Source organism: Lissotriton helveticus, chromosome 7, assembly GCF_964261635.1.
Source record: "Lissotriton helveticus chromosome 7, aLisHel1.1, whole genome shotgun sequence".
NCBI classification, from domain to species: domain Eukaryota; kingdom Metazoa; phylum Chordata; class Amphibia; order Caudata; family Salamandridae; genus Lissotriton; species Lissotriton helveticus.
In genome coordinates this window covers 1,781,171,692-1,781,195,297 of record NC_136068.1, presented here as the reverse complement: position 1 = coordinate 1,781,195,297, position 23,606 = coordinate 1,781,171,692, and the positions used below count along the sequence as shown (strand labels likewise).

Sequence of the window (23,606 nt, the reverse complement as noted above, 5' to 3'; positions counted from 1 at the left end):
GGAAGAACAACATGATTGTGTTTTTCTGACTGAGGAACAGACAAAGGGTCGTATCGATTTACAGGATACGCCATTTCCAGATGTAGATGGGGAACTGTGGGTTGATGGGTCATGTGTGAGGCTACCAGATGGTACGACTTCCGCAGCTTATGCGATCACGACACTTAAGACTGTGGTAGAAGCAGCACGGATACCCCAAAAATCGGCTCAAGCGGCTGAGTTGATAGCCTTAACGAAGGCATGTGAGTTAAGTGCTGGGTTATGTGTGAACATTTACACGGATAGTCGTTACGCTTTTGGAGTAGTGCATGATTTTGGCCTACTTTGGAAGGAACGAGGATTCCTGACTTCACACGGAGTACACATCATGCATGGAGAATTGGTACGCGATCTCCTGAATGCACTGTTATGCCCAAAGAAAGTTGCAATAGTCAAGTGCAGTGCACATAAAAAGGTGACGGATAAAATAGGACAGGGCAATGCTTTTGCAGATCGCATTGCGAGAGAGACCGCTATGCTACAAAATAATTTCCCCATGTATGTGGTGAAGTCACAAGCTGAGCGGTGGCATGATGCTAGAGAAGAAATACTCGATATACAGAAGTCAGCATCAGAGGCAGAACTTGTGAAATGGGCCACCGAGGGAGTATTGGATGATGAGGGTTGCTGGCGTAGTAAAGATATGGAGAGATGGAAACTACCCATGGCCTATTTACAAACAATGGTGCAAATGACACATGGACTGGCACACATTGGAGCTCTCGCAATTACTAAATTGCTTACACGAGTTTGGGAAAATGCTGACATTGCTAGCACGGCTAAGAGAGTAGTGCAGACCTGTCTGATATGTTTGCAGCACAATCCTGGACAAGGGACTTATACTCCTAAAGGTGGGTTTGTTCCACCTACTGCACCATTCGAAGTACTACAAATGGATTACATCCAGCTGGAACGCTGTAATAATCTCAAGTATGTTCTAGTAGTGGTGTGTGCCTTCAGCAAATGGATTGAGGCTTACCCTACGAAAGACAATACAGCGTTGACAACAGCTAAGGTGTTACTGAAGGAGTACTTCCCGCGCTACGGTGTTTGTAAACTTATGTGGAGTGATAATGGCCCTCATTTCATTGGAAAAGTAGTGGAATATGTCCTGAAAGGATTGGGAATCAAACAACGATTCCATGCTGTCTTTCATCCGCAATCAGCAGGTTTAGTAGAACGATACAATGCAACTCTGAAGCTGAAGCTAGCAAAGATAGTGGCATCTACATCTCTGAAATGGCCGGACGCGTTGCCTCTGGCATTGCTGTCCATTCGATCAGTGCCACATTCTCGATCTGGCCTCACACCCTATGAAGTAGTGTTTGGAAGGCCTATGAATATCTGGGGAGTTCCAAAACCTCGTTTGATACATGATATGCCTTGTATAATGATGAACGATTATCTGGCACGATTAACAAATGATTTGCTTTCTATTCATCAACAGGTTCGAGAGGCGCTCCCTGATAACTCCGCTGGTGAGGCTCACGATCTCCGTCCTGGGGACCACGTGATGGTCAAAATCTTTGAGCGATCCAGCAGTTTGGAACCGAGATGGCATGGCCCTGAGCAAGTGCTGCTGGCTACGCGAACTGCTGTGAGAGTCACCAATAAGAAACGGTGGATTCATTCAACGCACTGCCGACGTGTCTCTCCGGATCTGGTGAGCCCTGTGGTGCTATCCGACTACAGAAAGATTTTGGATACAGAAAAGAGCCCAGCTGTCACGCCTGATGAATTGGAGGGAGCCTTCCCGGACCACGTTGTTTCGGATAAAGTGAAGTACAATCTACGACCCAGGAAATAAGCATCCTTTTGTGTTTTTGAAACTGGTTGGTAACCGCTCTGAGGTTTGTAAAACGGAAGCCGGGAATATCAAGGGGGGGGGATCAGTTCTGCCCAGTGTAGCGACACCCGTCTTGAATCCCGGAGAACAAATCAACGGCAGCCTCGGTTCAGAACCATCGTTTTATTTTTTCTCGCTTAGTGTTGCTTTTTGAAGAGTATTGTTTTATGAACTATGGCATCTCCTTCGACACGAAAAGGGAGAATTCTTGGTGCTGTTTTGTTTGTCTTGACCGTAGTGGTGATCGCAGTATTAGCTTGGACTATAGAACTGTTGTTTCCTGCACGAGAACATTTACTGCCCACCACTCCAAGTCCGTCTGAACATTTTCATTTCACTCTGCCTTTTCACGAAGAAAGACATAGGCAGACTTATTTGAATAACAGTTTTATTAAGATTCTGCATCATACTCATAACATGACCAACACGTCCAATTGTTGGGTATGTGGAATGTTGCCCGGACACCAGAAGAAGGGAGGAACACCACTCATTCCCCTCCCGTTTTCTCATAATGGTTCTTGTCATGCTTGGTACACTCTTCTTTTTACTTTGCGATGGCCAACGAAAGGTGGATTACTTTTTCGGTTGAATAAAATATGCTATAACGATAAAGATGGCTATCCACACGCTGAAGGAACTAAATTTGAATGGGAAGAATATCGTCCGGACAATGTTTCTACACCTCATGTGTATACGAATCAAAGATTTATAAATGTTACGAACATGCATATAATAACCGTCATCGATACAAAAGCAGATTTGTGTATTAGAAATAAAGGTACAATCCCCGTAGGTCGCAGTGAATGTAATATTACACTTACCTTTGATACACCAACTGGAATTGCATTTGTAGCTTCGCATAACACATATTTCATTTGTGGGAATAAGGGATACCATCGTCTACCATTGGGTTGGTTAGGAACGTGTTATGTAGCATTTGTATTACCACCTGTGTTTATCGCTCCTCCCATGTATCACAATGATTATGTTTTGTACCATGATTTCATATTGAATAGAGTGAAACGATCAATAGACCTTGATGAAATAGACCAGACTGATACCACTTTACAACAATATGTAGATTTCAATTTGGGGTTATTTTCATTCGTAGGAGCTGCATTAAATAGTAGAAAGATAAGGCGGCTTACACGTGTGGTGGAAGCCGTTGCCAACGAAACTGCTTCTGCTTTAGGGAACATTACTGAGGAATTGCAAATTACCAGAATTGTAGCGCTCCAGAATAGAATGGTTCTAGATGTGATACTAGCTGATAGAGGTGGAGCATGCCGCGTCATCGGAAGTAGTTGTTGCGTGTACGTACCAGATAATTCACCTTCTGTATATGATTCGATTACACAATTACACAAGATAGCTGCTGAGATCCACCCAGAGAATGGAACATGGACCTTTTCTGGTTGGTTCTGGACCCTGCTTAGTACTTGGGGCTGGAAATTGTTAACGATTCTCTGTGTTTTTATTGGAGTACTATTTTTTTCTTTGTCTATGTATTCAATGTGGCCCTACATTATGTTCTATATGTATCACAGCCTGCATTCCGTCCAAACGAACTATTGTCAAGCAAGAGAAACTGAGCAATGATGAAGTATTGAAAATTATGGCTATTAACATTGAGGATGAACGTTCTGACTATGTCCACTATGAGGTAGCTTTTGCTAAACGCTAAAAGGGCCGTCTGTCGTGTTTTGGCAGCTCCTGAGTTAGCGTTTAGCACAGCTACACGGTCTTTTTCTGTTAACTTGACCAAAACGAACGGGGGCCATTTTGAATCCCTCTGACTTCCGTTTCAATGAACACGCTGCCTCGTGGTCAGTGTGCCCTTTTGTCCTTTCTCGATACCCATGGTCACTAGTCTGCTCGGCAACAGGCTATTTTTAGTACTGGTCAAGCGCACATGCGCATTTCGCACCAATTGGTCACTCTTCAGGAATGTTCATGCTAACTGACCAGTGCTGTTGAAACTCCTCCCACATGTTGGCTGTGTTCCAAAAATGACCTTATATGTACCTAAAATGTGTAACTTGTAACCGCCTATCTTTTTATTGCTATTAAACTATATAAAAGAGGTCGCGCACCGATGTTCGGTGTGCTACTTCTTACATTACCGAAGGGTGCTGTAGGAATGTATCACCACCCCATGGGGTCTTAATAAAATTGTCTTTTACCTTTTCCAGTGTCCGTGCCAACTTCTATACTAAGGTGTTCGAGAGTTTAGCAGAGTATGTAGGCCTGATTTGAACCCAATGGACCACAAGGAAGACTGTCACCCAGGCCCTCGTCACCAGCCGACTGGATTACGGCAACGCCCTCTACGCCGGAACCACCGCCAAGCTCCAGAAGAGACTCCAACGGATCCAGAACGCCTCAGCCAGACTCATCCTCGACATCCCACGACACAGCCACATCTCCGGACACCTAAGAGACCTGCACTGGCTCCCGGTCAACAAGAGAATCACCTTCCGTCTCCTCACCCACGCACACAAAGCCCTACACGATCAAGGCCCGAGCTACCTCAACAAACGCATCAACTTCTACGCTCCCAAATGACACCTCCGATCAGCCAGTCACGCCCTCGCCACCGTCCCCCGCATCCGAAGAACGACAACAGGAGGAAGGTCCTTCTCCTACCTGGCTGCCAAGACCTGGAACTCCCTCCCGACCGACCTGCGCCTGACCCAAGACCACCTCGCCTTCAGGAAGAAGCTCAAGACCTGGCTGTTCGGGCAGTAGCAGCACCCCCCCCTAGCGCCTTGAGACCCTCCGGGTAAGTAGAGCGCTCTATAAATGTCTATGATTGATTGATTGATTGCCTCTGTAACCTCAATTAAGGTCACAGATAGCTGCATTTTCTGCCATTTAGAACATGGTACTGTTTCTACAGTTAAAAAATTGACCCATCTAGGTTAAAATCAGAATTAAAAATCCCAGTAAAGTGGGCGATCCATGCGCGGCAGCTGACATGAGAAGTAATCTCAGGGATGTCATCATTCTTTAAAAAGGGACTATTTACAATTTCCCAGAATAATTTATGATTTTTTGTTTCTGCAGCCATATCCAAATTCATCCACGCATCATTTTGCAGCTCTCTTTTTTTGGTTGCTAGGGCAGTCTTATAGTTAAGGTGCTCTTCTCTAATTGTATCTATATCTCTGGGCTTAACTTCAAGTGCTTTTTTTTGTTTTTTTAGTGACTGGGCACAGTGCTTGTCAAACCACACAGTTTTAATTCTCCTAGGCTTCCTATTTCTAACCACAAGGGAGTTTTCAATTGTTTTAGTTATTTGCTGAAAGTTGAAAAGTAAAATGGACGGGATCACATTAGGTGCTAAGCAATAGCCTACCTCACTACTGCATTTAGAAAATTATATCTGCCATAAATTGTATGGGGTCTATTTTAATCCACTTGATCCTCATGCCATTAGGTCTTACAGCCGTAATCCTTTGGATAGGTCTTCCGTACACATTTGTATTTGGGCCCCAACCCATTAATTCCAGCAAAATGCTGTTGTGGTCACTCACTGGCTGTTCTCTAATCCAGACCTTAGAATAAACAGATCCGTTAGATACCAGGATATGGTCAATGTTTGTATGGGCATCTCTCCCTCTAAATGTTGGGCACTTCTCATTATTTTTATTCTTTGTACAATCTAGTAGCTCCAGATCTAATTTGGCTACTAGATTGTTCAGTGCACTACCGTAATTGGTGTGTGGAAAGTGATTAAAAACTGTGCTGTTGCCACCAGAGTATTCTTCACGATGTCCACAAACCCCCTTCTGGGCATACCTGCATGCTTTAATGTTAAAATCTCCTGCCCAGAGAATTACTGGGCGGTTACTTTATATCGCAAGTGTTTCTTCTATTGCCCGCTCTGCGTCCGATACAATCATACCACGGTTGGGTCCAACAATATTGTTATAGAAGTTGACTATCACTAGATCCCTACTTTTACTATGCACCAGACGTAGAACTGATGCATGCTGACCCACCTCCATATATCCACCAGGGCTGAACTCCGTTAGGGTAGTGGATACCAGAGTCAATAAACCACCCTTTGCTCTGCCTGCCAAAGATGCTACTGCATTCACGCTTTATGTAGTGTATCCGTCAACTTCAATTTGTGCTCTATGCCACGTCTCTTGTAGACATATTATGTTGTAACCCTGCTTGATTAAATTATCCCAAAATGGAGTAGATACTTTAGCAGCAATCCCCGCTATGTTCCAGGTAATAACCTTTAAAGAGTCAACCGGGCTGCCATGTAAAAGTTCAGGGTGATCAGTCACTCTTGGTGTTTCTAGACTCACATTCAAATCTATGTCCATAGTGATGGTTACATTGGGCATGATTGTATCATAGTTTTTACACTGGTCACTATTAATCATATTTGGCACATTATCACCTTCTGCCCCATTTTTACCCCGTAGCCCTTGTTCGTTTGTGGCTATTCCACCAGATACAGTAATTTCAGGATGCAAAACTATAGGTGTTTCCTTCAGTCAATCATTCTCATCTAGTGAGTTAAACACCTGGAATCTATTGAAGGTCAGGATTGTGAAGTTGTCCCATACATTATACAATGGTGCTGGTTCATTAGCTACATTGAAATGATTAGGATGTACAGCCCCGGGGTGGTTAGAAGTTTGCATTGTGACTTGTCTTTCTAACTGTTTCCTGTAAAAAATAGTCTAGGGGAAGCAGGGTAGTGTTATATTTGTGATTAGAAGGCATAGGTGCATTTAAAATCGAGTCTCTAGCCCATTCGGGAACCCTGAAATGTATAACTATGCAGTCCCCATTTATCTCCTTTTTGCTCGGTCCCACCCATCCTACTCTCTGCGTGGAAATAATATGATTTGCCCCTCTTGTTGGAAATCCACAGTTTTTGGCAAGCCAGTACAGAATTTTGTTTTTCAGGGTTTCCTGATTTTCGAATTGGGTGGGCATCAGTTTAGGGACATTAGAAAGGATAGCTACATCCGATCTACATTCTGGTGGTAGGTTCATCATAGCTGGGATAATATTATTAAAGTGTCGCATAGGTGCTGACATGTTCTTGTTGTTATGAGTGGCGCCGCCTGTCTCCCTTTGTCCCACATTGGCTTTCTGACCCATCTTTGTATTTGGCCCAATGGTGAGTAGCTTTTTCTGTTCACTTACTGTTGCTACTGGGGTTGGAATGCTAGGTACTCTGTTTGCACTACTTAGCTTAATATTATTATTACTGGGTTTCCCAGTTGGTACGTTAATTACAGGTAACTTTACTTGTGTTCCAAGGTGTTCTAATAGATCTAAGTTAGCTATACCCAGTTTTTCCAAGTTCTCCGCTTTTTCACTTAAGGCCTTTAATCTTTCGGTCACTGGTGCAATGTGGAATTTTATCATGCTCTCTATTTGTTGAGCCAGTCCCTCTGTATTAGTTAATGTTGAATCTTTCTTTCGTTTGTGTCTATATCCCTTGCCCAATCTGATAACAACCAACAGTTTCCTACTGTGAGCAGATTTATGTTTAGGTCGATTAGACCCGTGATTGCTCGTACTACTTAGCAGACTGATGCTAGATGAATCAGCTATGGGTATAATGTCGTTAATGCCACAGCCATCCATCTCTACTGTGACATTAGGCACATCATTCAATATTAAGGGTTGGCTTATCTCACTTGTTATCAGGTTCGGAGTTAATGACAGTCTACTCTCCCTAGCAGCAAACACAGTAGGTTCTAACGGTTGCGGTGTATCAGCTTGGTTCAACTCATTCCCTGGCAAACCTACATAGGATTGTAGCAGCATTGAATCATGTAATAAATCTGTCACACTTGATGTATTTACGGGTGAGTTTACTACTTGTGGGGATTGGCTTATAAGACACATACTTGGTGGTAGAGATAATCGTCTCTCAGTATTTTCAATAGCATTAACAACGACCCCAATAGTTTGTTGCAGCATTCTGTCAATTGCGGTTAGAGTAGGTAGTGGGGTTGGCGCCAATGTCAATTTCCTGGTTACTGATCTTGTATGCATGTTTTTTTTTTTGGCCGTAGCCCTGCTTTTGGCCTCCATCAGTGACTTAGTTAGCCACTACCAGTTTATACAAGAACATAGGGAGTGGTTACCTTTGACGGTGTAATGGCAAAGCCAAGGGAGGTAGCCCAGCCTGGTCTCTTTCGGCCTCTGAGGGCCTTAGAGGGCCCGCCCTTTGCCTGGGCTTCGCCCGGCGTCCCGCGAGGCGGGGCTTACAGCACCTTAATGCGCCGCCTGGCGCCGTCCGATGGCACGTGTGCAGCAGGGCTCGCTGGGAGTTGTGGTCCCCTACCCGCACTCCACTCGGCGGTCGGGCCGGTAAGTTGACAAAACCGGCGAGACAGCGGGAGGCAGGTGGGGGGGTCTGGTCTCAGGGTGGAGATGTGGCAACAAGTTAACTCGCAGCAATAGCAGGCAACTACGTTTCCCCACTCAGCAGGGGCTTACAGCACCTTTATGCGCCGCCTGGCGCCGTCCGATGGCACGTGTGCAGCAGGGCTCGCTGGGAGTTGTGGTCCCCTACCCGCACTCCACTCGGCGGTCGGGCCGGTAAGTTGACAAAACCGGCGAGACAGCGGGAGGCAGGTGGGGGGGTCCGGTCTCAGGGTGGAGATGTGGCAACAAGTTCACTCGCAGCAATAGCAGGCAACAACGTTTCCTCCAGCATCATTCAACATAATAAAGAAATGTAGGTGTCTACCTGCAGGGAATGTTTAGTAATGTAAATGTGCCATTTCTAAAACACTACAGGTAGGATACAAACATGGCTATTGCCCCCTCAAGGCCAGCACTCTCCTCTGCTCAATAACCTATCACCTTGAAAGCTGTCACAAAAGCAGTCATGCCAGGGCACGAGACAGGGCTCCTGTCCCAAATGTCCCACTACAGGCCATCTCTAAAGAACATCTGCAATACTCTGCAAAATATCTTATGCTCACTCTTTTCCATCAGGCAATCCCTGACAGCTGGTGGGGTTTGATAATAACTTGAATTTACAAAGCTGTGAACAAGTCCCTACCTACAAATTAAATGCTGATTGACTTGGTGGATGGGGAGACAAAATATTTAGCATCAGTGATATTTGCTAATGAGAAAAAATCCCTAGGGCCTCATTTATGAAAAGTGATGCATCGCTGCGTGAAAACAGCGATGCGTCACTTTTCACTGCGCTCTCCCTGCGACATGATTGATGCGTCATATTTATAATATGACGCATCATGTCGCAAGGAGTTACAGATACGTCAGTATTTCTGACGTATCTGTAGGCGCAAAAGTGACGCATTGCTGGAGTGTGTCACAAAAGTGACGCAACTCCAGCAATGCTTCCTTTCACATGGGGAAAGCCCCATGTGAAAGGGCTTGCGTCAGTCTTACGTCTGCTGTGAGGCAGGCGCAAGATTTTGACGCAACAGAATCCTAAAAGTGACGCAGTGAAATCTCATAGATTTCACTGCGTCACTATTACGAGGCTTTTTGCGGATGAACGCCCCCTCTGCATACATTATACCTGACGCAGGTATAATGTAGCACAGGGGTTTACAAAGTGACGCATCTGCTTAGATGCGTCACTTTGTAAATAGTGCGCATCAGGAGGCATGTTTTACGCCGCCGATGCGTCACAAAAAGTGACGCATCGGAAGCGCAAAACTCACGCAAGGCCTCATAAATGAGGCCCCTAGTGCCTGCGAACCAAACTGGCTTTATCAGAGATACAGGAACGTAAACTAATAACTTAATGCTTTTCCAAATAATTAACTAGGTAAGGCTCTAGTGCCATACCTACATCTATGTTTTGTGGACTTTCAGTCTGCATTTGATACTGTCCAGCGTAACTTACTTTGTCACAAATTCCAGCTAGGTGATATTGCACCAACACTTCTAAATGATATTCAGCTCTTATATTCTAACACATTGATAAACACCAGGAATGGGACTGGAACTACACTTTTGCGGAAAATGCACATTAGCAATGTCTCGAGACAAGGCTGTGTCATTGGGCTGTTATTTTTCAAGTTATATCTGGCAGAACTGAAATCTACACTTAAGAAGGTAAACTCTCATTCCCTAAAGGAGGCAGGTTTTAATGCTTTAAACATGATATATGCTGATTACCTTGTTTTGTTAAGCCAAACAAAGGTGGGCCTCCTGAGGTTAATAAACTTCATGGTGAAGTTCTAAGAAACACACTGGCTAGAAGTCAATCTCCAAAAACGAAAACAATGTCTTTCAGAAGGGAGAGATTTCCAGCACCAGTATACTATTTAAATAGTGATGTGCTGGAATCAGAACTAGAGTACAAGTACCAGGGGATAATGTTTATAGCAAGAGGGACATTTGTAGCATGTAAATGTTCAATAGCAAAAAGGAGAAATGCCCAGTTAACTGCGTTCTACACATTAAGGTACTCTCTAAATGGCCCATCACTTTAACCTCTGGGTGAGGTCATCACGCTAGAATATGGTGCGTTGGCATTCAAGGGGGAAGGTACTTAGAATTATTGAAATATATTGATTATAGACAGCTACCGACGAGTGTTCTCGTAGCTGTGACATACATCCATTGTACAACTCAAGCTAGAATTCAAACTGTGCAGACAAGACCTGGCAAGCTTAGTTGCTTACTAGAAAATGTGTTATAAAATGAAAAGAGCAAGGAAGGCACACTAAACAACATCTTGTGTAAAGCAGGCCCCCTTTCAGGCAAAACCCAAGCAGGTGAATACAGTAGTAGTAGTAAACAAGCTTTATTTCGATATATTGGTCATATCTTAAAAAGCATTACAGTACATGAAAGAAAACATTTAAAATACAATGAACTTTAGCATTTTGTTCCTTAATTCAAAACATACAAATCAGGCATTTGTTAAAAACATGTAAGATAACTACAGGAAAAGCACAATATAAATTACAGGAGGCTCAGTTGCCAAGAGAATCTGATAACAGCATGTAATTTAACAATAAAAAAAAGTGCAATATATGTTAAGGGAGACTCAGTTGCCTAGACGATCTGACTCGCCATACCCAACCCAGGAATTTTGCCAGGCAGCAAGCAAACAGAGGGCGGGAATCAGATCTTAAGATGCGTAATGCCTCCAGATGAGATCTAGTGCCGAGGCTCCTGCATAGTGACTTTAGCCAAACGTGGCGCGGGGCTGCATATGCTGGGCACTCAAATATTAGGTGGGCAACTGACTCGTGCCTATTGTCACAAAAAGGGCAATATGGTGTAGTTTGCACCGGTGGCTTCCAACTTGCAGTCAACAATCCTAATGGCAATAGACCCACCCTAAATTTGAAGTACAGTGCCCTGTCCCATGGTTTACAAATCATATCTAGGTATGGTTCTCTAAAGGGCAACTCCTTAACCATCAGGAATTCTACGGTGGATCTACATAATTTAGAATTACTGTTTCTAACGTCTACCACCCAAGACCAATATAGCTTCTTTAAGGTCTGTTTGGGCGGAGCAGTTCTGTTGACCCAGTCGTCTTCAAGGCCCAGGTCATAAAGAAGCCGCTTAACTTCTTTAAGCCAACGGACCTTGTGCCAGCCAGATGTTAAAAGGAGTTCCCTTAGGCCTTCAGCATAGCTGGACAATTCTGGTACCCTCCATATTCGTGCCCATAAGAGAAGGGGACGTAACCTCGCCTGCTCACTTATTGGACGTGTGCCCGCATCTAAGAGGAGTGGAAGAGAAGGTGTACTGTGCGGTAAGCCCATAAGGTCTTTGTGGAATTTATTTTCCAAGTGCATCAAGAAGTCAACTTTCTGCACGCCCCACAGTTCAGACCCATACCGAGCCGCGCTCACCCCCTTGCCCTGTAAATGTCCAATACAGGACCAATTGGTTTGAGGGACGAAGCACGTTGTTCCTTCAACAAGGCCCCTGTCACCCTCTTGTGGTTTAGCAAAATCTTTTGGTGGTGGGCTTTCCAGCTCATAGAGTCACAGAGGCGAATACCTAAGTAATCAAACTCTTTTACCCTTTCTAGTGAGACTGAATCCAAGGAAGGGGGGATGACAGTTTTCCTTGGGGGGTTTAGGGCCAGGAATTTAGTCTTACCTACATTAATGGCACGACCCCTAGAATCACAGAATTTCTTAAAGCTGGAGAGTAATGTTTGGAGGCCTGCTGGAGTTTTTGAGATCAGGAGGGTGTCGTCTGCAAATAGGAGGGTAGGAATTTTCCTACCAGCCAGGGAAGGTGCATCTGCTGGATGTTTAAGTAGATACTCCACCACTTCATTAATGTATAGTGAAAACAGAGTGGGGGCTAGCACACAACCCTGGCGGACACCCCTATTTACAGGGATACGTGATGTTTTTTGACCCTGATCACCCCACCTGATCTGTGCAAAATTACTCTTGTGCAGTTTAATAAGCATATTAAGCAGGTAAGAGGGAATTCCCAAGGCCTCAAGGACACTCCACAGTTGGGCACGTGGGACCAGGTCAAAGGCAGTCCGTAAATCTATAAATGCAAGGTACAGACTGCCCTTGCCCAGTACAACCACTTTCCAGTATAGCATCAGTAACCGGAATGTCTGTTCGATGGTCCCCGTTCCGGATCTAAAGCCAGCCTGGAAATCTGAGAGCACTTGATTTTCTTCAGCCCACTGTAGGACCCTACCTAGGACCACCTTGCCAGCTACCTTCTGAGTGGAATCCAACAAGCTGATTGGACGGTAATTAGCGGGGTCATCCCGACTTCCTTTTTTGAAAATCGGGACGACCTCCGCACCCCTCCAGGAGTCTGGCAGAACCTGCCCATCAAGGCTGCGTTCAGGAGTAGAGCAATGAGTCTGCTCCACACTTCTGGATTGGCCCGTAAGAGATCGCCTGGGATACCATCTGGTCCAGCAGTCTTGTTAGCAACCAGGCACTTAATTGCCCCCTCAACTTCCTTGGAAACAAATAAATGGTCCTCATTTTGGTGGATAGTAGGTACTCGGGGTGGCAGGACCGTCAGACTATCTGAAGAACCCCCAGGAAGGGAATAAAGCTTGGAAAAGTGGGCAAACCACGCCTCCCCAGTGATGTTGCATGTCAATAGAGAATCGGCGGGTTTGTACCTAACTCTTAACAGTTCCCAAAAGGCCTTCGAGTCTTTCTTGGAGCTAGCCGTCATTAGATCGTTCCAAAATTTAGTGTCATAGGCACCCCTAGCCATGGCTAGAGCTTTTTTGTAACTTTTTCTAGCAAAACTGATCTGACCAGGAACCTTAGATTTCAACTGCTTTGATGAGTTCACGTTTTGCAGCGCAACAGGTAGGAGAGTACCATTTTGCGCCGCTCTTAGATGTACCTCTATTCATGACCCTTACTCCTGCTCGCTGGACAATAAACAGCTCACCTAATGCTTTGGTTGTTTCTATAAAAACTTTAGAGACATCAGATTTACTAAAATCCGGGGAGTCTAGCCGCAGCTTTACAGTTGACATTATAGATTTTGCTAAAGCCATCCTTCCCTCATCCGCGGCAGCTTTGTTCCATTTTAGCCGCCTGCCACAATTCGAGGGGTCTATTTCATGCGATGATTTCCATATATGTGGTGGTGAAGTTGGAATCATGTCTTGCCAAGGGGGAGTGAGAGTCAGGGCTAAGGGGTTGTGGTCACTATCAGAAGTTGACAGGACCTCCATATCTTGAAGATGTGCCCAGAGCCTATGATTCAGCAGTATATAGTCGATCCGTGAGGTGTGCCCCACCCTATTGTAAGTGTGTGCTCCTTGGGTATCAGACTTGGATCTGCCATTAGTTGCTCTGAGGTCATGTTCCATACATTAATGTCCATGGCACTCTGGGTCCATTTTTTGATCGGGTTGAGTGAAAGCAAGGGGAAACCTCTCCTAACATCATCTTCCCAGATGTCTAGTATATCCTCGCTGGCTAGTGGTTCGAAGGAACAATTGAGATCTCCAGCCAGTAGAACAAGGGAGTCTGCGTTACAGGATCTGAGCTCCTCCTCAATTCCTGTTTCAGATAACATAGAAACACCACCCCTTGCCCCCCTTAGGTAGAGGTTAAAAACTTCTAGCTTTTTCCCCCGTGGCATTTGACTGATAATCTCTGCAAATCGAGTGATTTTGTGGGTATATGCCTTATAGTTAGCCCTAATGTAATGCTAACCCAGGTCAGGAGGCCGCCCAAAGGGCGACCTTTACTACCAGATGGTTGAGATGCGGGCACAAAATAAGTTGAATAACCCACCCTGTGTCGGGGTTCCATGCACCAAGTTTCTTGCAGAAGACATATCCCAAAGGATTCCACAAGGGAGTTCCAGTCGGGAATGTCGATGTTGCAAGCAAGTCCTGCTACATTCCAGCTAAGGACCCTCAACAGTGGATTTCCAGCTGCCTTCAACCCCAATGAGGGGGCAGATGAAGGGGGGACGGAAACAGAACTAAACCTTCTTGTCCCGTGTGGCAACACTGTAGCCTCAACGTCAGCCCCCGTTAAAGATAGAATGTCCTCCCCCCTGATAGGAACAGTTACCCGTGTATCATAGTTGCTAACAACATTAAACCTTTTGCTGATAAGCGGGACCAATGGCTGTGATGTTAAGGAGGTCTGTGGAAGGGTGTCTATCACATGAGCTGCTTTGGTAAAAGAAATGCTCAGCACCCCCTGTTCTTCCAAAGCGCCCACGATTAATTGACCTGGAGGATAGGGGCTGCTTCCCCTAGGTTTAAGCGCCAGAGGAGCAAGGGCAAGGGCCGCAGGAGACAAAGAATCCTTAGCATAAGGTGAAAAACCAGGAGGCATGGGAAGTCAATCTACCTCTTCAAGGCAACCAAACCTATTAGATGTTGGTGCCCCAAACCACCTTCTATTTGGGCCTTGACATTTGTCTCGTGCCCCTCCACGAACCTGGTGTCGCACCAATGACCATTCCCCCCCATGATTTAAGTTAGAGCGAGGGGGGTAAAAGAATGTTAAAGGCCGGGCTACAATGGATGAGTTTTCCCCATAGGTAGTCCACGAGCATATATGGTGAGCCGTATGTGGGTCCTCAAAAGACACAACAATACAGTCACCTGGAGTGGATTTATGAGAAGGACCTACCCAAGGAACTCTGCGCACCATTAGGATTCTACTTCTCGTGTGGTTAGGAATCGGTCTATTTACATTCAGCCAGTGGATAACCTTATTCTTTAGGGACCAGTGGTTTTCTTGAAGGTCACTCTCAATTTCCGGTACACCTGTCAATACCACCACATATGGCTTTACATCTGGGGGAAGATCTATGTAACCCCCGCTAAAGTTATTTCTACTTTGTGGGCCCTGGGGGATAGAACAATCGGCCTTATTGTCATTTAGCCTTGGGGCAGCTCCTGGTTTGTGCTGTATAATAGGTTGTGGGGTAGGGTGCTTCGGTGACTTTGGTGGGGGTTTGGAGGCTTTGTGATCATAGCCCTTTGTGAGTGGTTTAGGTACTGGCCTGTTTAGGAGCGGTGCTGGAGGGATGATAGTGGTTGTTAGTGCGGCTAGTTTACCATCTGGAACGTTAGTGTTCTCCTTGTCCCGCAGGCTAAGAGATGCTAGGGTTAGGATACTCTTTTCCACCGCTAAGAGATGGTTTTCAATACGTGAAAGTCTTAAGTCCAGAGGGGAAAGCAGCTTTTTTAAGGTTTCCCAGACTATTTTTATAAAATCCACATCCTTCCCCTCCTGCTCATCTAATTGTGTCCCGATGTCCTCTATTGCTGCGTTCTCGTTGGAGATATCCAAGGTTACGACGTTCTCATCTGCTCCGAGGGGCATCTGCACAGGGAGAGCAGTCCTACCTTCAGCAGTAGGCACAGGCAAATTGCTAACATTTAGATGGTGGGCCCTTGCAACTTTAGCCTTCTTGCGTGAATAGGCGGATCTAGTGTTGCATTTTCTTTTGTGTGCTGTGCCCTTAGTATCAGTGCATAGGGGGTTCTCAGTGATCAGTGGTTTATTAGCGTTCAGATGACCTTGATCTAGTTCAAGAGTGACAACGGGTGGGATCTGATTGGCGTGCTGGCGGGGGGAGCATGGGGTTGGAAATGGCACAGGGGAGCTAGAGTGTGGTGAACGTCAGCCTGCGTTGTAATGTGTCGCGGGTTAGGCAATCTCTCCGGGGTTATTGCAGACGCTATATGGCCCAGGGATGATTTTTTAGACTTGGCAAAATCCTGAGACAATCTTCTAGCTGCCTCCAAGTCTAGGGACACACGGTGTTGCATTTTAGTGATTTCCTTGTCTATGGCAATGTTCGTTCTCGTAATAAAGTCATCGAGGCTCCCTTTTTGCTTCAACCCTCCCTTAGCAGCCCTACTATGGCTTACCCGTGTGCACATATTCCTACAAGGATATACAAAACAAAGTCGACAATAAGAATTGCAAAAGGGTGGTCAGGGGGCACAAGAGGGGCAAAAGGGATGGGGCCCAGTCCAGTCTCTTCAGTCCTCGAACGGCCTCAAACGGCCCGCCCTTTGCCCGGGCTTAGCGTGTGCACGACCTTCTAAAGTAGCCTATGCAGGATGTGATTGGCGGGTGGGTGGGGCCGGCAGGGAGAGCAGCCCAGGTGGAACAGATGAGGCACGCAGGGACTCCTGGTCCACGGAGTCCCTGCCTTCTACTCGCAGCCCTGCCGGTATCCGCCGTCAGCAATCAGCTACAAATAACCCCACTCTAGCTGCAGCAGCTGCCGCGGTAATGACCGCGCTGCGGGTCCGGCGAGTTGCTGCAGTGATCCTGCGGTGGTCCCGGGGGTCTAGGGCGCCAGAAAGAGGTCAGCAGCAGGTAGGTTTAGGCAAGAGGCAAAGTTTTGGTCAGACGCTCCCAACAACGCTGGCAAATCTCTCCCCTTTACCTCCGTGGGCGGGTGGGCGGGGCCGGCAGGGAGAGCAGCCCAGGTGGAACAGATCAGGCACGCAGGGACTCCTGGTCCACGGAGTCCCTGCCTTCTACTCGCAGACCTGCCGGTATCCGCCATCAGCAATCAGCTACAAATAACCCCACTCTAGCTGCAGCAGCTCCCGCGGTAATGACCGCACTGCGGGACCCGCGAAGCGGGTCCGGCGAGTTGCTGCAGTGATCCTGCGGTGGTCCCGGGGGTCTAGGGCGCCAGAAAGAGGTCAGCAGCAGGTAGGTTTAGGCAAGTGGCAAAGTTTTGGTCAGACGCTCCCAACAACGCTGGCCAATCGCTCCCCTTTACCTCCGTGGGCGGGTGGGCGGGGCCGGCAGGGAGAGCAGCCCAGGTGGAACAGATGAGGCACGCAGGGACTCCTGGTCCACGGAGTCCCTGCCTTCTACTCGCAGCCCTGCCGGTATCCGCCGTCAGCAATCAGCTACAAATAACCCCACTCTAGCTGCAGCAGCTCCCGCGGTAATGACCGCGCTGCGGGACCCGCGAAGCGGGTCCGGCGAGTTGCTGCAGTGATCCTGCGGTGGTCCCGGGGGTCTAGGGCGCCAGAAAGAGGTCAGCAGCAGGTAGGTTTAGGCAAGTGGCAAAGTTTTGGTCAGACGCTCCCCAGGTGAATACATGATCTTAGCCATGCAAAGGCTGCAGATTGAACCACTATGGGTGCTTTCTGTCAGTCAGGGTTTTTTTTTAAAAAAGCATTGAACTCGGTGGTTAAAAAGTCCTCCAAGTTGATGGACAAGGATTTGCTTTCTAAAAGATTCCACTCACGGAGGACGATTGGTCCATAAAATGGGCCACCTGCAACCACAAAGCCATTTGAGGCACCCATTGGCCTTAAAGTGAATCTGAAACTGAAGAGCTAGAGATTGGTCTGCTTTATTATTTTACATAACTCCCCTTCTTGGAGAAGACCATCTATCGAGGCCTGAAACTAAAAAGACATGTGAGGCCAGGAACCAATGGAGCACCTTAGAGTCGGAATTATTATGCAGTGCCAGCCATGTGATGGGGAGTGATCTGTCAAAAGAATACAGTTACAACCCAAAAAATATGCTTTATCAAGTGTACCATGATTAGTCAGATCGAAGCATTCCTGCCATCACCTTCTGTGAGTATGACACCTTCGAGCAGTCCAGGCATTTTTGCTAAAAGCTCCTGCTAGCCATGAGTTGCGAGAAATACTCAGCATCATATTGTAAAAAAGGCAAACTACAAGCCCAAGAATGCACGACTAAAAGCTAAAAAAAAGAGCAGCTATATGTGTGCCCGTTCGGTGCTTTAAGAAAGCTTGCATAGTTGCAGCCTCTGCTGTATCTGTTTTTGGTCAGTTAATGACACTTTAAATTATGAAAAACCTGCTCAAGTGTCTTCTATTCCCTCATCCTTTTCATTTCTCTACCTCTTGTTGCTGCCTTTGCTCTTCAACATTTTTTTCTCCCCTCGCTCTGCCTTTATTTCCTGCTTTCCTTCTCCCCCCTTTAATTCTTTCACACTTTGTTTTACCCCCGTGCATTCCTTCTTCCACCTGCTGCTTGCTCTTGTTTTCTCAAACTAGGTGTCATTTTTAGTTTCCTGTATTTCCCATCCCTCTCACTGCACTCCTCTTCACGGAAATAAAAGGTAAGCGCTAGGCTAGTAGTGTAAGAAACAGAGACGGGTAGTACCAGTTCCAGAAAATGTTTTATACTTATTTAATATGGGAGGCCTCTTATGTTGTCAATAACATGGATAAATAAATGGAGGAAACAATGAAGAACTGCTTTCACGGAGGCTGAAAGGGAAACCGGTTATTTGAGTTATTACATGCTTGCTGCCTGGCCTTGGCTGATGATCAGACGGGGTCGGGAAATTAATCCTGGCTGCAATGCGGCCTATTTCCAAAGCGAATTTACCCACTGGAGTTTCTGGTTTATAAATTCTGGCACAGCGTTTCTTCCAGTTCACACAAACAAAGTGCGGAACAGCAGCCAGCATATAAATACACGGGCTGTGTGAAGTTGTAGCAATATTTGAAATCTTCATCTTGACTCGAGTGAACATGTCACAAGTCTGTGTTTTCCCCCATACATAACTCTGGTTCTCCAGGAAGCTTTACTGCGCCATAAATTTCATTCATATGCACCTGTTTGCTTAAGTTGTTCTGCGAGGAGCCTACGTGTTCATTAAGATGCACTCCTGTTTTTCGATGAGACTGTGGGTCACAAACCATTTATTTAACTTGTCCCTTTCCATCTCCACTGATCAAATTAAACCCGTTAATGAGCGTGCAGCGATTCAGCCCTCTTACCTACTTGTAACTTGTGAAGAGGGTCGTCCGATGGCAGAACACGGTGGGCAGCAATATCGTTCGACAGTCATGCTGTGCATGCGGAGGCTACGTCTGTGAAAGCACATAGGCACTATGGCGGCATTGCGCTCCTGGGCAAAACGCCGGATTATGCAGGTGAGGTGGCATTTGTAACTCTCCCGTGAGTTTGGCTGCAGCTGGAATAAGGTTCACTGGCTGCATTCTGGTAGGCGTCAAAAGATGCACATTATTTCATTGGCCCACATTCTCACAACATGATTATAAGCTTGCTCAGGCCCGGACTGGTGAGTCCGGGCACCGGGCAATCCCCCGGTCGGCTGGAGGGTTTTGGGGGCCGGTTTCCGTCGGGGGGGGCGGTTTTGTGTCTGGGGGCCGATTTTGCCGCGTGCGTCACTCACTTTGTTCAGGTACGCACTCTCGCACAACTGAACTGACTCTATGCATGCACAGTGCACTGCAGGCCTCAGCCTGCACGAACACCCCCCTAGCCCCCCAAGCGCCACAACAAGCAATTCATTCAATTCAAGTAGCAAGCAAGCAAACCTCCGACTGTAACCGTTACAACAGTAAACAGTCACATGACATAAACAAATGGAGGAGGAGGAGGGGAGGTGCCTGTGCGCAGCGCGCAGAATTATGCCCGCCCCCTCCTCTGCCGTGTCTGCACGCGGCGCGCCTCTCTAGGGTGGAGGCTGGTGTAATTCTCCTTGTTCCTGGAGTTCCCGCATGCGCATTGGCAATTTACTGCGCGTGGTGACGAGAGGAGAGCAGTCCAGTCAGTGCGCAGGGAGTCGGAGTGAGTCCCGACTCCCGCCAGGCCTGCCCATAAATTAATTTTATTCTAGAGTGGCTGGCAGGGTAGTGGCTACTGGCAGTAGACTGGCTACTAGCGCCGGCGCCGCCTAGCCCGACCCCCTGCCCTGTGCCTGCCTGTGCCACCCCCGCCGTCCGTGGTGACCTGCCTGCCGATCCTGAACAGCAGTCAGCAGAAACGGCAGCCAGGCCTGAGTGAGGTGAGTGAGTGTGACTGACTGAGTCAGTTTTAATTTCTGCCCGGCCGGCGGCCCCCCGAGAAAGTAAAGAAGCAAGCAGCGCTGCTTGCTTCTCCAGCGCAGCCAGCGCTACGTGACCAGGCCAGGCCCTGGTCCTCTGGTACCTACAATGGTGCCCACATTGGCAGACAGTAAACAGATTTTGCAAGAACAGGGTGAGCAGTAGCGCAGCAGATGGCAGCCATCTTCAGGGTCGGTCAGTCTCTTCCTCTCCGTGTTACAAGGTTTTGAGTCTTCCAGTTTGCACCCCCTACGTCTCTCCAGTCCCAACAACTTTAGATCTAGATCTGTCTGATTACTTAGTCACATGCGAATATAAGTATGCCGAGGCCGTTTTCTTTTTTGATGTTTACATCATGCTGCCATTGCTGCCACGTTTTTCATTGGTTTGTTGGGTCAATGTCAGGGCCATTGAAATTATGCGATCATCCGGCTGTGGCTTTTCCCGAACAATTATATATTTGTCACATTTTTTAAAGAGTTTTATATAGATGTTGACACATGATCCACCATTTGCTGCATAATCTGCAGATTTTATCAAAAATAATTTGTTTCTAGCTTAAACTGATCAAAAGTTACGAAAAACATGGCAACATGTGGTCGCGGTAGTGGAAGGCCCTTCACAAAGATTTACTGGTCTACTTTCAGTTGCTTATTTCTGTATTTGGTTGTTAAAATAGTACTAATAAAGTGAAATCATTACCCAGACAGTATCGTCATGTGTCTGAATCACAAAATTATCAAGTAATATTATTAAAAAATGGGCTGCGTTATGCCACATGATTTATCTTTTTTTGCCGCCTAATTTAATCACCCATTAAACATTATTTGTTGCTCTCCTTATGGATAATTCCAGTAGCTCTGGTTAAATTACACTTTTAAACGGTTGTAATTGTCTGCTCTATGTCTATGTATGATTATACTAAAATCAAAGTTGATTCGTCCCAAAACAGTCTTTCAGCTTATATAAATATCTTCTAATACTTTTCACTGTCCCCGAAATATATCTACTCTACATGCGTTGGCACGTCCACATCAGCACAGCGGACCAATAAAAAACGTGACAGCAAGACTTACCCACATTAAACAAGAAAATAATCTCGGTTAAACAACCAGAAAATTAAACATATCTCACCTACTATCTTTTTTGCAATGCCATATGTTATTCCACTAAAGAGCCCATCACTTAGGACATAACCTAGGTAAGTGAATATTACTATTCTGAATTCAACATATATGTGTCTTGATGGTATGCACATCGTCATGGTAAGTGGATGTGTGTGTGTGTGTACCTTCTGTTGCTGCTCATGTTATACCTGTTCAGTGTGAGGAATGCTTGCAAGAATGTTGCCAGGGCTGTGATGGGCAGCAAGGGTTCCAGGGAATCTGTGAGTACCCTCAATTGCTACTGCCTGCTTGAAGTGTATACTCCGTGTTCGAAAAGTGTTTTGCTCTCCTTATGCACCCTATTAAAAAAAAAAAAAGTGAATGTTCCTTTGTTCTTCACTTTGGTTATGCTGTGAGAAAGTCTGACGTCCCTGGTTGCTCCCTAAGAATGAACCTTATTCAATAACTACTGCATTAACCACTAACCCTGCTTTCCAGACGGGCGGACTCCTTTCTGTAACACCTCTCAACACCTTGTAGGGGTAATAAGTGCTATTTAAATCCAATTCCAATACTCTTGAGTTCATGCTTAATGCCGCACCTTGAAGGCCTAAATGGTCATCCCTGTGTTATCCGCGTTAGTCCTCCTTTGCAGGCAGGCATGCCTGGGGCCTAGTAGGACTGTGGTGGTTGGAGTGAATGAATTCTTGCCCTCTTCGTCATGCAGGAAGCAGCTCTTATAGATTTATTTTCCTTCAAAACTCTATTTTCTCATTGTTCATTCTTCCACAGTGTTATCTGATTAGTCCCATAATTTTGTGTTCCGAATGCAAGTTTTTGCTTTGTTCTTATATGCTGTGTTCGGAGTCTGCTCTCTTGCCCAAGGTAAAATAAGGCTCTTAAAACCGATTTGATGAATTACAAAGGTTTAAAAGTTAATAAAATGCTAGTAAGCTCGGTTAGCAGTGGCTCTTAAGAAGTTTTCTCCAGTAGACCAATTTGTTAAATGGCACTTTATGATGTGAAACTAATAGCGTCTTCTGGCTCGCAGCAGACTGTGTAATGTGCCTGCCATGAGAGCGTGCACTTTATGAACTGCACAGCCCTTCTGATAGCATATCTGAACGGTGACTTCAATGAGGATGCAGTACACAGGCTAATTATGTATTCCCTTGTGCTGCTTGCCTCCATAAGAAATGCTCAGACAAATTACTTGTAATTAAAAGATTGCTCGATGCCCAGATAGAAATCTTGTGCCGGCCGAAGCGTGGTTGTGGAGTGCACACACTCCTAAATCCGGTATTGGTGAAGCGCTAACTACTCACCCTAAAGGGGCGCTGAGCTGGCTTTCAGAGGAGGTCCCGCAATAATATATAAGTAAATAGACAACCTACATAAGTTCAAGTCAAAATATGTTTGTATAAAGTTGAGACAATTGTGGATTTCAAAGTTTTTCACGCAACTTTGAGCAAATGTTCAGGTCTTTTGTGGTATTTCATATGACTAAAAATTCAGTTGTGTTTAAATCTTGGAGGTAATCATGTGATCACGCATTTGTTTGTACTTTGAGGAGCAAAGGAAAGTGAGGCTGACAAACGTAATGTCAAAAAAGCTGTCTCTTCCTTTGGATCTGCTGCAGTTTATAACAAGTTTTGAAATGCTGACTCAGAGGTGTCCAAGTTTGGTCCAGGAAGGCTGGATCCTTGGCTGGTGTTGGAATGAGCACAGACTGTGTAATGTGTTCCATTCCACTTTCAGACTCTGTGGATGTGCATTTATCTCATGTCCATAACCTTAAAACGTCTGTATTACTATGTACTTTTTGGTTTAAGTGTTGCCTGCTGTCAATATTGAGACGGACAGGTAGCACAGTCGTGCTCTGTCTGGAATGCATGTTGCCCCATAGGTGGCTGAAGCTGAGCCAGTCGGGGTGTAGAGATGAAAGGTAGAAGAAAAGCCAAATGCGAACAGAAAAGGGAACCGTGTGATCTCTCTCCTCTCTCTCTCCCTCTCCCTCTCTCCCTCTCCCTCTCCCTCTCCCTCCCCCCCAAACCCCCCTAGTGGCTGTCGGGCTCGCTCGCTCGCTACGCGCTGGACGGGGGCTGGTCTGCTACGCGCCAGGCGGGGGCTGGTCTTGCAAAATTTGCCAGGGCTGCTTTCAGTTCCCAGTCCGGCCCTGAGCTTGCTCAGCACACGGCCACCGCTATCTTTCCCACATCGTGCACGGCGCCCCTGGCTACTCCTAACAGCGCACCGGGGTGCCGCGGTGCACAGTTTGGGAACCACTGATCTATGGTGAACCCTAAATACTCGATGTGTTCCA

At 46.3% G+C, this 23,606-nt stretch overlaps 1 protein-coding gene across 1 annotated transcript in view; it reads right to left on the bottom strand.

Annotated features, from left to right (window-relative positions):
- LOC144769712 (phospholipase A2 inhibitor gamma subunit A-like) overlaps nt 1-23,606 on the bottom strand; it is a 176,241-nt gene that overhangs the window by 78,705 nt on the left and 73,930 nt on the right. The gene's annotated exons all lie outside the window — the stretch shown is intronic.